Source organism: Gadus morhua, chromosome 12 (genome assembly GCF_902167405.1).
Source record: "Gadus morhua chromosome 12, gadMor3.0, whole genome shotgun sequence".
Classification (NCBI taxonomy): domain Eukaryota; kingdom Metazoa; phylum Chordata; class Actinopteri; order Gadiformes; family Gadidae; genus Gadus; species Gadus morhua.
The window spans coordinates 27,583,477-27,593,476 of NC_044059.1; the positions used below are offsets into that span (position 1 = coordinate 27,583,477).

Genomic DNA, 10,000 nt, shown 5'->3' on the forward strand with positions numbered 1-10,000 from the left:
CATCACACTGCGTTCTAGTAAATAATACAGCAGTGACGTGCACTTTATGGGGCCTAGTCAGTGTGTGACAGTCCCATACAGTACACCGCCCTCAGGCCTGTTCCCCTCAAGCAGGCGTTTGAGGGGAAGACACTGGGACGCCCGAGACATTATCACTCATTCACACACAGACACACACTCACAGACACACACACACGCACCCAAGCGCACTCACACACAGTCATGACAGTCTTAAGATACACAAGTAGGCAGTTCCAAGAGCCTTTTGTCTCTCTCTCGCTCGCTCTCTCTCCGTCTCTCTCTTGCTCTGTCTCATATTTTGTATTATTTATGTTCTGAACTGAATTGGTTGACAGCCGGTAACCTCACCTGCCCCTCCCTTCACCTCCCAGGGATGCGAACACCATGCATGCATGCATGTATTCATGAGGGCGTAGAACATTTAAAGCTGTGCTTTACAGTCAACAGTCATTGATATACAGTACAGCTGAGAGAGGGGAGCAGAGAGAGCGGGCCGAGGGAAGAGGGCAGAGAGACAGAAGCAGAGCGTGACAATACACCACGCCCACACACCCACACACACCCACACACACCCACACACCTTCTCTGCACTCTTCGTGAACTCCCCCCCCCCTCTCCCCCCTAATGACATCCGATCCCAACCTCTCCACCCCCCCCCCCCCCCCCCTTCTCCCTGTAGGGGCTTTTTTCTCCATAATTTATTCATTCTAATGAAGTTCACCTGCACCTAGCCCATCCACCAATTAGAACTAACAAGTCTAACGAGGAGGGCCATAGCGCAGTACATATCCCGGTCGGAATGGCTTCAGCCAGGCATGACATTGGGCTCTACGAATGAAGTGTTCCATACAGAGACATGCATGAAGTCCATACCATATAGAGGTGTATTGGGCCCCCTTCATTTTCTAAGCTCCTCATCTTCTATATTGACCTGCAGGCAGTAGTAGTGGGATGCTGTTGTGTACCAGGGCTCAGGATTGTTCATGTGGGTCTGTGGGTCTTCGTGTGTGTATGGGTGTGTCTTTTTGTTTGTGTGTGTGTCTGTGTCTATGTGTGTGTGTGCGTATCTGTGTGTGTGCGTGTGTGTGTGTGTGTGTGTGTCTCTGTGTTTGTGTGTGTGTGAGTGCGTGTCTCTGTGTGTGTGTGTGTGTGTGTGTGTGTGTGTGTGTGTGTGTGTGTGTGTGTGTGTGTGTGTCAGATGCTCCAAGGGTAGCCCTGGGAGTTCTAATGGCTTGTTCACACTCTCTGCTTTGCATTATTTCCAAACTGCAAACACCAAGAGGCCGTGTCACACAGAAGGCCGGCCTGATGCACTTAACAACGGAGTGCGCACACACACACACACACAAACACACACACACGCACACACACGCTTGTGTTGACAAAGACACACAAGAAATAGGTGCACACGCTTACACACAAACACACAGACAGAAACACAGACACAGACACACACACACACACACACACACACACAGAGAGTACCCTTTTCAATGATGCATGAAGAGGAACACATACACACACACACAAACAGAGAAGAAGGAAGAGGAGCGCACACACACACACACAAGCTTTCATGGAAACAAATACCCAATCAAACAAACAACAAAACACACCGACACAAAAACAAACAGCGAAGCATGAAGGAAACAAACATACACATAAACAAACAAACAGACAAAAAGACAAACAGTAAAACACACACACACACACACACACATACACCCATTGAAAAGGCATGGCCATAAACGCCTTTGAAAACGTACTTGATAAGACCTGGGGCCTTTGTAATGGTGTTGGAGTGGGGGCTATCTCCCCCCCCCCCCCCGTCCCCGTCCCCCCGTCCCCCCACTCTCCCCACCATGGCACCAACAGCACAGAGGCGACATAAAAACTCCCATTACAAAGCCAGAAGAGAGAGGCGAGGGGGGAGACACAGAGGAGAGACGAACACAGCGCAGGGAAAATGGAAAAGAAAGGGGCTCCGAAAGAAAAGGGATCCGGCATCCCAGTTCATCTTCATCTGGGCGCCCTGTCCCGCGGCCCGGTTCATGAAATAAGTCCTGCTGAAAATCAATGAGGGCCCCCCCGGCCGCGTAAAGGTCAGCGGCCGGGTGGCGGTGGCCTTGGCGGGGCGGTGGAGCTCCGGCTTGTAGCGTCGAGGCCGGGCTAAGTAGAATTAATGGGCCCATCGATTATTCTGTGCACAACTTAAATTGAACTAAGCAGAGAGTCATTTCAAAGCGGGGCAGCGTAGCGCGACGCGGGAGAGAGATGCCGCGGCCGCGAACACACACACACACACACACATGTGCGAATAAGGGCGCGAGTACATGCACACACACGGGCACACGTGCACACACACACACACACACATGCACGCTCGCACACACGCACGCTCGCACACACACACACACGGGCATGTGTGCACAAACACACATACACACACACATGTGCCAACGCGCGTACACATGCACACACGCGGGTGCCCACACACCCAAACACACACACACAGACACACACACACGGCGGGTAAATGCTACGTATTTATTTAACGGAAAAGTCACAGTTTCGCGGTTATTGGTGGGATACCTTCCGATTTTTCCAAGGTCCTTCTCCATATCCGTCTGTACACTATTCATGATCCAATAACGCGATGCACTCTTATTTCTGCCTTTTGGACTATCTACTCTATCTACTTCTTTAATCATTTCTGGATTACTTTCCGTTTGCTCTAGTTATGGATTTGCGAGTCGACCCCCTGCTGCTAATGCATACGATTAAACCGAAATGAGACCGAAAATCTGGCGTGCCCTTTCGGTTTACACCCCTACAATGTCATCCAACTATCATCCTCCATCCCCCTCTCCTTCTCCAACTCTCTCTCCAACCCCTCGATCATTTCAAGGCCTTCCTTCTCTTTATTTAATGTGTATACACCTATCTTTTGTGTCAGCCCAGGCACTATACCGTCTCTCAATACGCCGTGCCCAAATAAAAGATGGAAGCGGGAAGAGATATAAAAAACAAAAGCCAATAAAACAATGCAGAGTGGAGGGGCCAGCTGGAGAGATCCCAGCAGGGCTCCACCTCCTACACACATCCCTGCTCCCGCTCCCCGCTCTCTCTGCCCCCCCCCCCACTGGTGTGGCTCCCCATGGAGAGGGGGGGGGGGGGGGGGGGGGAGCGGCTGGCTGGCTGCATTGGTGGCTGTAAGTAAAGATGGAAGGTTTGACTCGGGGATGATGAAAGAGCAGAGCTGGAGGGGGATGAAAGAGAGTTGGTGAGCGATGAAACGCCAGTCCGGTGGGAGGAGGAGGGATAGGGTGGGTGGGGGGGGGGGGGCTTGGATGGAGAGATGGGGGCGACGGGATGACAGCGGTACGGCGGGGAGGCGGGCGACGGCAGGGGGTACACCCGTGGAACATTCTGCTCCGGTGACTGCAGCCAGGAGGGGGGGATACCCTCATTTATAATGTATACCGCGCTCCGGCAGACATTTCCATACGTACAAAACAGAGCGGCGGCACCAGGAAGGGTATCGCTGCTGCAACAGAGCCCCCGTATCGCCCCGAGGGCAGTTTCAATATTCTGCCTCTGTTTGTGCTCCCGTACTGTTAATTCACATATATGCCGTGTTGCTTAAGTCTTTCCCCCTCACTCTGTAAATCCAACCGGATTAGGGGACTTCAGGACGGTGTGTAAACACGCTTTACTGAAAGATTATTCAAATACCAGGAGGAGGAGGGGGAGAGACATAGAGAGAGAGAGAGAGAGAGAGAGAGAGAGAGAGAGAGAGAGAGAGAGAGAGAGAGAGAGAGAGAGAGAGCAAGAGAGAAAGAGAGCAAGAGAGAGTGAAAGAGAGAGAGTGAGCAAGAGAGAGAGAGAGAGAGAGAGAGAGAGAGAGAGAGAGAGAGAGAGAGAGAGAGAGAGCAAAAGAGAGAGGGAGCGATAGAGCGAGAGAGAGCGAGAGAAAGAGAGAGAAAGAGTGTGAGAATGTGAGCTAGCAAGAGGGATAGTGCAAGAGAGAGAGAGAGAGAGCGAGAGCGAGAGCGAGAGATGCCGCGTGGGCGTATGAAACCTCGCTCTCAGGACGTGGGCTGGAGAGCGTCACACAACGACGACACAAAATCTGCGAGGTTATGAGAAAGACAGGAAAAAAAAACGACAGAGACTTGCGCGGTTATTAAAACAGCTGAGACAATCATAGATCATATTCCGGCGGATCTCGTCCAAGAACCCCCGGCTTCTCTCGCTCCGCGCCCGTCGTCTGAGCGGCTCGGAAGGGCGCAAACACACGCACGGCGACGGCAACGGCGGCGGAGGCCCAATGAAATAAACGCTTATGACAAGTCGCCACTTAGAGGACGTCTCCGCGGCCGCCGGAGCCCGATGAGCGGCGTGTCACGCCCAACTTCGGCAAACGCTAAGTGACACGCCTAAGTGGGGTTCAGGTTGTGCATCCGGGGTAATTCAGTAAAAACACAAATGAGCCTGGCTGGGAAAACAAATCGCCGGGCGCCCGGTTCTAAATGAAAAAGGAGAAATATGGGAGAGAGTGGGAGGGAGGGAGGGAGAGAGCGAGAGAGAGATTTTCTTCCCTCCTCTGTACTTCGGAAGAATCTCTTTGCCATGTTTCAACCCATCTGATACACACACGCGCACGCACACACACACACACACACACACACACACACACACACACACACACACACACACACACACACACACACACACACACACACACACACACACACACACACACACACACACACAGCCTAGGCCTTACTCTGCAATAAACAGCGCTGTATAGACCAAGTGATTTCCTTCATAGGGAATCAATAGCAAATAACCTCACCGGCCATTATTGTCGGTGTCCACCCATCTAGGTTCTTTATCTGCGCGACTGTGTGTCATCGGCGACCTTGGGCCCTCCCCTTTCCCCCTCCAACACCCACACACACCAAGACACACACAGCCACACACACACACACCCCTCCCCTCTACCGAGGTAGATTTCAAGCATAGGGTCTTTTTTTTTTGTGTGTATCTGGTCTGGAGGACGGGACCCGAGGTCACATGGTGCCCTGTGGGTGGGGTGGGGTTGGTGGGTGTGGTGGTGGTGGTGGTGGGTGTGGTGGTGGTGGTGGTGGTGGGGGACCGGTGGCAGCCATCTCCCATGACAGATCAATGTTGGATCCTGGTACAGAGCAAGAGGGCAGGCCCCCGGCGCAGCCTGCTAATAGAATCCCAATGTCATCGCTAACGCTACCGCGGCGGGGGGGGGGGGGCTGGGGGGCTATGGGTCAGCCCGGGGTTCAACACCATGGACACAGGTTAGGAACCGTGCTGCCGCCGAAGGCTACGTGCTGGGTGCGTGTGCGTTGGGGGTGTGTTGTGTGTGTTGGGTGTGTGCGTCTGGTGTGTGTGTGTGTGTGTGTTGGGTGTGTGTGTGTTTTGGAGGGGTGTGTGTCTGGGTGTGGATGTGTATGTGTGTGTGTTGGGTGTGTGTGTGTGTGTGTATGTGTGTGTTGGGTGTGTGTGTGTGTGTGTGTGTGTGTTGGGTGTGTGTGTCTCAGTGTGGGTGTGTGTGTCTGGGGTGTGTCTGTGGGGTGTGTGTCTGGTTGTGGATTAGTGTGTGTGTGTGTGTGTGTGTGTGTGTGTGTGTGTGTGTGTGTGTGTGTGTGTGTGGGTGTTTGGGTATGTGTGTTCGCGTGTGTGTTCGCGTGTGTGTGTGTGTGTGTGTCCGACGTGTTTGTGGGTTCGCACGAGTGTGTGTGTGTGTTGGGTGTGTGTCTGGGTGTGTGGGTTGTGTGTGTGTGTTGGATGCGTGTGATCAAACCCTAGTAAACACATGCAGGAGTAAATATGCATCATGAAGGGTTTAAAAGATGAAAAGGTTTAACGGCATAAACCATTGGATCATTCCACACGCCAACAGCATACACACGGACCACTACAAAAAGCACCCAGGCTCACACGCATGACCACAACCAGACAGTCCAGTCCATCAACATTTCATTCATGCATTTATCCTCGGAATCATGGGAAAACCATATTTTAAATGGAAAAATACCGTGATATGGCTGCCGATTATACCATATATCTGCATATATCTATATAGCTATAGATCTATATCTATATATAAAGTATAAAGTATAATTGGCAGTATTATCATAATGTAGTTTAATCTGCCACACAGTACTACACATTACTATTGAGGTACGACCTACCCATCCCTTCACAGTATTTCATGGAAGCAAAAGTTCTCTGATCACAAAGAGGTCTTCCTGTCCTTAGTTTACTCCTGCATTCAATCATTTGTTTTTCACGCACGCACGCACGCACGCACACACACACACACACACACACACACACACACACACACACACACACACACACACACACACACACACACACACACACACACACACACACACACACACTAATCCACAACCAGACACACACCCCACAGACACACCCCAGACACACACACCCACACTGAGACACACACACCCAACACACACACACACACACACACACACACACACACACACACACACACACACACACACACACACACACACACACACACACACACACACACACACACACACACACACACACACACACACGCCTGTACACGCGCAGGTACACGCGACCAGCGGAGCAGGCTGGCCGAGAGGGCATGCGTTAGTTTCCGCTTGCATAAATCCCGGTAATGACTGGCGCGGGTCAGCCTGCCCGCCATCCCTGTCCTACTATTACACAAATAAAACCAACACTGATTACCGGGATGTTCAGCCGCTGCATCCATCTTCAGTAATTAGAGAGCCACTGTTTTGACTCCCCCCCCTCCCCCCTCTCTCCACCCTCCATTGTATCTTTTCACATTTTCTTTTTTGAATAGTGTTTTTTTTTTTCTTCTTCTTCTTCCTTTTTTAATTTGCTTGCTCGACGTCTGGTGGCTAACGGCGGCGGCGGCGGCGGCCTGCTAACGAACTAATGAGGCTGTCTGCTTGGCTGACCAAGGAGGAGACAGGAAGGAGACGAATCGGGGGGACGGGGCCAGGGCCGCGGCTCCACCAATCAGACGCCTCAGCCAGGAGGCAGGAGCGTCACGGCCCGGCTCCCCTTCATCGCTCTCTAGTGAGGAGGAGGAAGAGCTCTGCCTCGCATCCGTGGTACAATAGCTAATGTAGTGTGTGTGTGTGTGTGTGTGCGCATGTGTTTCCATGTACGAGTGTGTGTGTGTGTGTGTGTGTGTGTGTGTCTGTGTGTGTGTGTGTCTGTGTGTGTGTTTGTGTGTTTGGGTGCGCACGTAAGTGTGTGTGTTTGTGTATTTTACGGCAATGATGGCATTGCCTTTGCACAAATGTATGTTTGTGAGTGTGTGTGTGTGTGTGTGATTGAGTGTATGCATGCCCAAGAGTATGTGCACGAGTACTCATCTGCATCTGACGCGAGCTGACTGCAAAAGGACACAGCTGTCACATTTAGATCATGCAAGCCTGTAGCATTAATCTGTCATGTAAACCTTGGTCTTTGAGTACCAATGGTACTAAAGGCGATGGATTTGTGTGTGTGTGTGTGTGCATGTGTGCGTGTGAATGTTTGTGTGTGTGGCGATGGAGGTGATGGATTTGTGAATGTGCATGTGAATGTGTTTGTATGCATGCATGTGTGTGTATATGCATGTGTATGCGTGTGCGTGCGTGCGTGCGTGCGTGTGTGTGTGCCTAAGTGTCCCTGTGCACATGTGCAAGAGTGTGTGAGTGCTTTAGTGTGTAAGTAAGGATCCAGAGACTCAGATAACATGCGAGCAGAGCATATGGCCGCGTATCTCCAACCCAGATGCTCGCACGAACCTCTGTCGTGAGAGCGAGTGTGGCCATGGGAAGGAGGACATCACGAAGGAGGAAGGGTCGCGTACGTTCTAAAGTTAAGCACAGCCTTCAGCGTCCAGGCTAACACTGGCGTGTGCGTGTGCTGCAGCGCTGTCAATCACAGCTTTATCGTTAGCCTGCTGGGCTAACGATAGCACTGACTTCTGATGATGAGTTGTGTGAAGTACCCCAGCGTTGCTAGCTTATTAGGCAATGTAATCACAACTGCCCTAGCATGTATATATACGATGCTGTGTAAACAGAACATTGTTGTCCTTTGCTGTAGTCTGTGCTAGCATGGAGCTAGCATCGCAGACTCTCGCAGTCACTGAGGGGGGCCTTTTGAAATCCATCAGTCCCAATTACAGTCACAGCAGGTCGTGTGGTGTGAGAGAGAGAGAGAGAGAGAGAGAGAGAGAGAGAGAGAAAGCGAGAGAGAGAGAGAGAGAGAAAGCGAGAGAGAGAGAGAGAGCGAGAGAGAGAGAGAGAGCGAGAGATTAAGAGAGAGAGAGAGAGAGATTAAGAGAGAGAGAGAGCGAGAGAGCGAGAGCGAGAGAGAGAGAGAGAGAGAGAGAGAGAGAGAGAAAGCGAAAGAGAGAGAGAGAAAGAGAGAACAAGACAGAGAACGAGAGAGCGAGAGAGCGAGAGAGCGAGAGAGCGAGGTAGGGCTGGCCCGGCTGGGCCTGACAGCCCCGGTGAGGAGGTGGAAATACGGTCATTTGGACTAATTCGCCAACACGCCGCTGCTTGCTCTGCCCGTCGATCCGCCTCAATGTCTGTCTGTCTGTCTATCCATCCATCTGTCTGTCCACGGGTAATAAATGGGGTCACCGGCGTGTGATCGGCAACTTTCATTTATATGTAAATGACCAGGTCGTGGTGGCAGCAGCAGCAGCAGCTGGGGAGGAGGCTGGGGGCTGGAGGCTGCTCCCGGGGTCCGTGTGTACACACTGGGAGGCAGCGCCTCGGAGCGCCATCCAATCACCCCCCCCCCACCGCAAACCCAGCCAAGCTGACTAGTGCTGCCGTCTCTATCCCCCTTCTCTACACACGGAATACAGTACGTCTGAATGTCTCTCTCATAAACACACACACACACACACACACTCGCGTTTTTTCCCTCTCTGTTTTCCCCAGCGCTCTGGATTCAATTTGGCACAGGATCAAATTGTTTATGTGCTCTGTTCACTTTTTCGGGAAGGTTGTTGTTGTTAATGCCTTTGTCGTCGTTGTCGTCCTCGTCGTTGTTGTTGTTGTGATGGTTAACATGCAAAACGGCTGCCAGCCCCCCCCCCCCCCCCCTCGCGTCTGATCACCGATGCCCTCGCCCGTCAAACACAAACATAAATACGCTCGCCGTTTAGCGTGTCTCCGCGCCGACGTAAAACGGCGGCGGCGAAGACAAGGTAAAACATCGGCTGATGCAATTTCACAACACACAAGGACGCGGCGTTGGCAGCCGACCAGTCCGTCAGAAGCACCACGGCGTTGTCCCTCCTCAGCGTTCAAACCAGCCTGAAACGCAGCCGTTCGGATATGCAAACGGCGTTCTGCGTCCTCCCTATTGTGGCGTCTCGTTACACTCTTCCTCTGCTGTCTGGACGAGCAATTCATTCTTTTCTCACTTGTATTACTTTCGGTGGATGCGTTCGTCAGACGACACACCGCTCGTTCTTGTTTTTTTTTGTTTTCCACTAGGATGGGTTTAATTGCGTTCTCTATCAGGTAATGCAATTGCAAAACTTTTCCGTGGAAGGTAGGAGAGAGCCTGAGCATTTTTTATTTTCTCTCTCGCAGTGAAACAGTGTTTACATGAACAAACTAAGCACTAAGGGGGCGATGAGGAGCAGCCAGAGTTGATGTGTAAGTACGGAGGCCAGCGCGATAATTAACGAAAGCTACTCATGTTAAGCTGCTCCATATGGTCCACATATGTGACGGGGGAACTGAACAGGGAACAATTGAACCCTGTTCACAGAGATGGCCACAGCAAGGTGAACAACACCAAAAATGAAGATTTCTTCTTTTATTCAACTACCTCCAGTCAAGCTATTTTTATAAAGCACTTTTAAAAATAAACAGGGTTGACCAAA

General features: G+C 51.6%; 1 protein-coding gene across 2 annotated transcripts in view; it reads right to left on the reverse strand.

Annotated features, from left to right (window-relative positions):
• celf5a (cugbp, Elav-like family member 5a) overlaps nt 1-10,000 on the reverse strand; it is a gene marked incomplete in the record, with an annotated part of 114,830 nt that overhangs the window by 34,570 nt on the left and 70,260 nt on the right.